At 36.2% G+C, this 6,794-nt stretch overlaps 1 long non-coding RNA gene across 6 annotated transcripts; it reads right to left on the bottom strand.

Annotated features, from left to right (window-relative positions):
* Positions 1 to 2,256: 2,256 nt before the first annotated feature.
* Positions 2,257 to 6,277, bottom strand: LOC141606285 (uncharacterized). Of its 6 annotated transcripts, none has more exons than XR_012526642.1 (9): positions 5,873 to 6,277; positions 5,351 to 5,586; positions 5,082 to 5,231; positions 4,391 to 4,572; positions 3,682 to 3,754; positions 3,510 to 3,592; positions 2,925 to 3,092; positions 2,606 to 2,711; positions 2,257 to 2,447 (listed from the first exon to the last, which is right to left on the bottom strand). It is a non-coding gene; the product is annotated as an uncharacterized LOC141606285 (long non-coding RNA). The 6 variants fall into 6 exon arrangements; XR_012526644.1 differs by having other exon boundaries at positions 2,610 to 2,711; XR_012526637.1 differs by having other exon boundaries at positions 2,257 to 2,726.
* Between the last annotated feature and the right edge of the window lie 517 nt (positions 6,278 to 6,794).

Here is a 6,794-nt window from a genome sequence, read left to right as displayed (position 1 = left end):
TCAAGAACTAACAAGAAGGAGATCTTTTTGGTGCCCATATGACCGAAATCATGTAGTAAGGAAAATGATTTCTTCTCTTTTAATTTAAATTTGCATGCATAAGATCATCTTTTAATTTTATGACTACATTAAAATCATCACATATATGAATATGTTGAGTAATGAGATATAGATTTCCAACACATTTACATGCATTTAAGCATGTTAATAATATATTTATAGAACCGTGATTCATTAATATAATCACGTACTATACATACATACTCTCATTGTAGGGGGCAAGCCATAGTTTTTTGGACGACATCAATCGACGAGCGATACTATTGATTTGTTCTACGTATGAAATTCTGTTAACAGAGAATGCCTTAGGACTCAAGAATCCGTAGGCGTGACTAGGGACCTTCCACTCAGCGAACTAATTATTGAGGTACCTATTACGCCACATGGAACGAAGATTGTTATTGTAATTGATAATTTTAACAAACATCATTATTCGTAAATGGAAATGACTAAATAGTTATATTAATAAAATTTACTTCATCCAAATCAAAATGTGTACAACATCTAAATTGTCAAGGTCGACAAATTCCATCTGTTGCTTCGGGTCTAGTATGGCTATATCAGCTGCGCCCATAACTTTCTTTTCAATGCTAATCATGACTACATCACCTGTAGGTGACCTCTTTACAACCAGGTTGTGAAAGCCTTCAGCGAAGCATTATTCATCTTTTTCTTATATTCATACGATTCATAATAAGAATCATAAGCAGGCTTGCCTGCAACAACTTTCGTTAACGTAGTAGTAATTGCTTTAGCTGCCATCATGGCTTTGCATAAGTTCTGCAAATGTAAAGATTAAAGTACTTACGATATGTTAATATTCGTACCCTAATATATTTAAAGAACAAGTGACCCCCTCAGTAAAGATTAACGTCTTCATATAGGTACCTCGGGGATGACAACATTGATGAGTTTGTCAGGCCATTGCACATAAGAGCTTAGGGCTTCTTTCAAAGAAGTGACCCCCTCCGAAGGAAATGGTACTTTTACTTCCCCATACTCGTCTTTATATAATTGGGACACTTCCACTTTCCTGCAATTGTGACGAAGGGCTATACCATGAACCTTAACATGCTGAACACGGTCGTAATTGAACACGTATCCCCTGACAACAATAATTTTCCGTTTCCCCTGTAAATAGGACAGACGACAAGCACCTTGCAATCGCCCTTCACGTCATCTTTAATCAATTAGCACACATATTTTCACTACCTTTAATAAATTTCCTAAGTAAAAAACGTGTATGATATGAATAATTATAAACTAGCAGCTATTACCTTTTTCGGTGTTCAGAGGAACATCTGATCATCAACTACCTCAACTTCATCCTGTATCACGGCCTTCCTGGCATCCTCTTCCTCTTCAACTGCCTGATATCGAACCTCGGCTCCCACTTCAGTCTCCTTTCCCATTTCCTTCTCCCTTGTCATGTCATCCTCAGCTTCCTTCTATACATTAACATTTGTCCATATAACACGTACTGATTTTCTAAATCATATAACACACTGTATATAAGACAAATATTATTACCTCTTTTTCCTCCTCCTCGTCCTCCTCCTCCTCCTCCTCCTCCTCATCCTCCTCCTCCTATGCTTCCTTTATGACTTCTTGAACCATATCCAACTCCTTTTCTGATGGCTTTTCCCCAGTTTCCAACATTCCACTAGTAGAAAAACCCCCTACGGTGGCGGTTATAAATGACCTTTTGTGGCGGTTTTTAGAGATTTAGGGTCCGTCGTTTATCGCGGCGTCGTATAAACTTTACGGCGGTTGTAAACGGTTGTTGAACCACCACAATAGCTCTCCTACCGTGGCGGTTCTTATACAAAACCGCCATTATAAACTTATATAATACAACTGTTGTTAGACAAGAACCGCCACTGTAACTCATCTATAGTGGCGGTTATTTTTTGAAAACCGCCACCATAGGTAATTCAATAATAACTTTCCCCACTACCTGTTCTTTATAACGTCGGTTGCTGTTAAAGAACCGTCACCAAAGGTAATTATGACGTCGGTTGTTAGTAAAGAACCGCCACTAAAGGTGAGCTAATAATGGCGTTTCATACTTAAGAACCGCCACCATAGACAGATATATTTTAAAAAAAAAAAATATTTGCTACCAAAATTTTGGCAGCAATGTCGACATTTATTTGACAAGTCAAATAGCAAAATAAATAAACAATACATACAAAAGAATGCCTACCAACGAACTTGCATATCATCCGACGGAAAATAGTGTCGATGTCAAAATTATACATCCAAGTGTATAAATAATCACATACACTGTCTAGTGAATAAACTAATCTAACATTTCATGTTCTCTAAACATTTAATAGCCCACACGTCTTTAACATCTTTCATCTCGTCAATTAACATAGTTGAATCTGCAATAATACATTTAACAAACCAATAGTTAGAAAAACAACCTAAACATTAATAAAATCAACATAAGACATTATAGAACACTCCCGAGTTTGATTGAAAGCTTTTGCATGAGTGAGACAAAAACAGATGAATAAGATAATGAGTAATGACTTCTTACTTACGCTGGTTTTGTCTCACTTAGCGATGTGCTATATAGATTGATACTTAGGTTCGTCAAAGCGGTGCAACGGTGCTATGCTGTTGAAATTATGTTCACTAAGACCCTAAAAAAGCATGAACTGTATGTAAATAGAATAAATAGAATTCAGGAGATTATCAGAGCTCGTAAAATCCAGAAAAAAAAAAGACATGTCAGGCTGTCACACACAGCACTAATTCTTGAAAAACATTTCACAAATATAATCAAAATACAATTAAGGTTTGGGAAATTGGGGAAAGATGAAAATTCGAAAACTGATTTGGGTTTGTAAACTTACCAGGAAAGAGGAAGTGGTGGTGGACAACGGTTGTTGATACTTAATGAGGTTGTTCGATACTTAATGAGTAATGCTTCAACTCCCTTTTTATTTTTGATAATTCTGAAGAATTTGGCCTCCTCTTAAGCTATTGCTACCTGTATTATCAGGTTTTGGTTGTTGCCAAACCTGCCAACACCATCAGTAATTTTGTTGTATTAGAAAACGACGACAAATACAAAGCATGTCAACATAAATGGAAGATTAATATTCACAATAGCACTTTTATCAGAGATTGCCCAGGGGTAGAAATACCCAATTTTGGATTTCAATTGGTTTCCTTTAAAGATATACTACAGCAAAAATGCAGGCAAGATGTATTCATAGGTATATTTTCTAACATTTAATTACTTATTACAAATAGTCCCATGATTCATGTACGTAACCATTTCAGTTGTCTAAATGCAGATATCATTGGGAGGGTGAAAGGAAAGAGTCCCATTCAAATTGTTGGAGAAGGAGAAGATTAAGCTAGAGGATGAATGGTATTTTTTAATTGAGCAGGCATGTCATCTTATGCAACAATGTTGTTGAGAAACAAGTTACCTGCTTGTGTAAGACCAGCCTGAGTCAGAGCAGTTAGCAGAGTTCTTGCACAATGTTTTTGCTTTGAACATGAACCTATATACCTGAAATTAATTGAGTAATTTGTCACGATACACATGAATGTTTGGTCGTTTGAAAAAATGAAGGTTGTATTCGAGTGTAGTTGGATTACATTATCAGCCCAAAAATGCTCCAGAAAAGCATTTCGAATACTGCTACTGGGTCTTCGCATTACAGCGGCATCCCTGCCAGTGACGTGTTAAGGAAGACATGAGTAAACATGGATTAGGAAATATCAGAAGCCAAAGTTTCTGAAAATAAGATTAAAGTAGAAACACATTTCAAATAAGAACGAAACACCAACACCCCAAACAAGCGTCAATGATGCGAAGTGTGACAGTACAGCAACCGTATAATATATGGATTAAATAAACCATTCCAATCAAGCTATTCTTTGCCGAATCCGCAATTCGAGATCAATAAGGTCAAGTTAAAGAAACCAAGTTAAATAAGACGATCAATACGCAAATACCGGCTGTGTGATTATGATGACATATGGGAGAATCTGAATAACACTAGGAAAAGGTAAAGTGGTGATAAATCTGGGCTGACCTTAATTACTCACTGATCGAGAATCAATCAAAACTAATCAAAAATTGGGATGAAGGACCATCTTCACTCATCAATCATGATATTCATAACACCGTACCAAAAAAAAAAAAGACATACTACAACAAAGCATACTAGATATATACATGGTTTATATTTCAACATGTCCAACAAACCTCGCAAGATAAATAATGGTAAAACTATGTACTCTCTATTCCTACTACACTATCATTAAATATATTACTAAGCATTGAAAGCAGTATAGAAATTACCAGTCAGAAATATACGCCCAGTTAGAACAGAACTTTACAATAAGTTTCCGAGCAGAGACTGCAATAGGGCAATCAATCCAGTATCCTTTGAGTGGAAACTTATGTCTTAGAGCTTCATAAATATTCAAAACCTAGTGGACATTGCCGCTTGAAAGTAACAGCTCCTGCCATGAAGGACCAGGCTACCAGAAAATACAAAAACAAAATGATAGATCAAGTAATAACTTTGACGCATAAGTAGGGGTGCGAATAGACAAGTTAAATTATCAAAATCAACGCAGGATATGCAGATTACTAAATTTCACTGTTGAAAAGGAGAGCCATGGGAAAGAAAAGACGAGAGTCTTTCATTATTTGAAAACAGTTAACAAAAAAATGATGAATTGGATCCACAGTAAAGAACTAAGGATGCGCAAATTGTTTGCATAAGATTTAAGGAAGCCCAAGTTACAAAGTTTCAATATTGTTCCTAATCTGTGATCCATAAGTAGCAGAAGATTTCCAAAGTACAAAAACTACGACACGAGAAAAAGCAAAACCTAGGGTTACTGCTTTCTACTTAAGGGCAATCAGTAGATAAATTGGAAAAATACCACACATCAGAATACACAACAACAATCAAATCGAGCAATAATTCTAATGGAAGTACAAATACAATAAATATGTTGGAGTAGAAAATAGTGAATTATACCTTTGTTGCTGCTGAGAGCAAAGGAGCGGCAAGCGGTGATTACGACGGCCGCAATATAGACAGTTTTTGTAATTTTAATCGCTTATATGATCGAAGATAGTGATAGCTCTCATAAAATTCGTCTTCCACCAGAACCATTCTCACTACAATCTGCATCAATTTTAAATCCCCAAAAAAATATCGACTCATCAACACAATTGCAAAAGATAGCATAAAACTGATGAAAATAATAACTTAAAAGATAAAGGAGAACATTAAATCAATCTTACCCCAATTATGCACAAATTATGCTGTGAGGTTCTCGTGAATTACCATTACAATAGGCGCAAGGGAAGGAAAGAGATAGACAACAACAACCAGCGAGGGAGAGCCATAGAGTGAGCCATAGGTTCTCGTGAATTACCATTACAAGTCGCAGCAACAGCATGGGTTATGGCTGTAGCCCAAGTTCTTTTTTGCTGGTCTCAAGTAGCACGAGTTTAAGAAGTCGGTTTTATGCGTTAAACTGAAATAGCAGCCCGAAATCAATCAACTAAATAAAAAGGGTGCTTTATTCATCTTACAGGCGTAAAATATGTTTCGTAATAACCCTAACATGAATTCTAATCAGAACAAAGTTCAAATTCAAATACCAATAATCATCTCATCACTTTGATCAGAAACAAAACATGGTGATTTTTTGGTTACCGTCGCATCAGAACAAAATAAATGAGAACAAAAGTTGCGATTCGAATACCAATAATTAGATAAACATAATTCAAATGAATAAAGAGGAAATTCGAATACCATACCTGGTTGAAGAAAATGAAATTTAAAACGAAAATGAATCCAATTGATGAATCTAATTGAAACCCTTAGTAATAATCGGTAAAGTTTTATTTATAATAATGCTTTAGTGTGAGGGGTGAGTAATCGAATCTGTAATTTTCCATAACGGCATCTGCGGCAGCTTATTGCAAATATTTGGTGGTGATTATAGGGTGAGTGGTGCTCGGGCAGCGGCAAGTGGAAGAAAGGAGAGAGGAATGAGAGATGAGTGTGTTCGGCGTACGGGATGCGTTGATGGGCAGGTGGGGGAGGCCTGACGTCGGTGGTTGCCGGAGTTGAATTGTGAGGGGATTGTAAAGGGGTTTTGGGTTTCAGGTTTTGGGTTTATTTGGCGTTGTGGAATGAAGAAGACGAAGGAATTATAAAGGGCTTTTTTTATTTGGAGATTTTTTTTCTATTAAAGTCATCGGTTTTAATTAAAACCGACGCAAAAACATATAATGGCGGTTTTTTAGCCTAAAAAATTGTCACTTTGTATTAACGTTTAGCATCACTTTTAACGTCGGTTGTTAATAGAACCGCCACAATAGACCTATGGTGGCGTTTTCTATTTAGAACCGCCATAAAAAGCTTATGTTATCACGTCGGTTCTTACTTAAACCGCCACTATAGACCTCCTACATGCTTAAAAATTTACTTCCCGCCAATTTATTGGGCTTTTCGCGTCGTTTCTATTAGAACCGCCACGATAACCGCGTCGTAATAGGGTTTTTTTTCTACTAGTGTTCTCATCATCAACCTTGCTATTTTAAGTAACTGTGTAATAGAAATTAATGTCAGCATATATAGTTGTAAATTAATTACGTTGGTTCAAATACAGTATTTATAGATTACCTTCTTGGATACATGCGTTAGTTTTCCCAAAATACTTAGTGATACCAACAT

The sequence above is a fragment of the Silene latifolia genome, chromosome 1 (assembly GCF_048544455.1).
Source record: "Silene latifolia isolate original U9 population chromosome 1, ASM4854445v1, whole genome shotgun sequence".
In the NCBI taxonomy this organism is placed as follows: Eukaryota; Viridiplantae; Streptophyta; class Magnoliopsida; order Caryophyllales; family Caryophyllaceae; genus Silene; species Silene latifolia.
The sequence above is the reverse complement of the archived record's forward strand: the minus strand, read 5'-3'. Positions and strand labels throughout refer to the sequence as shown.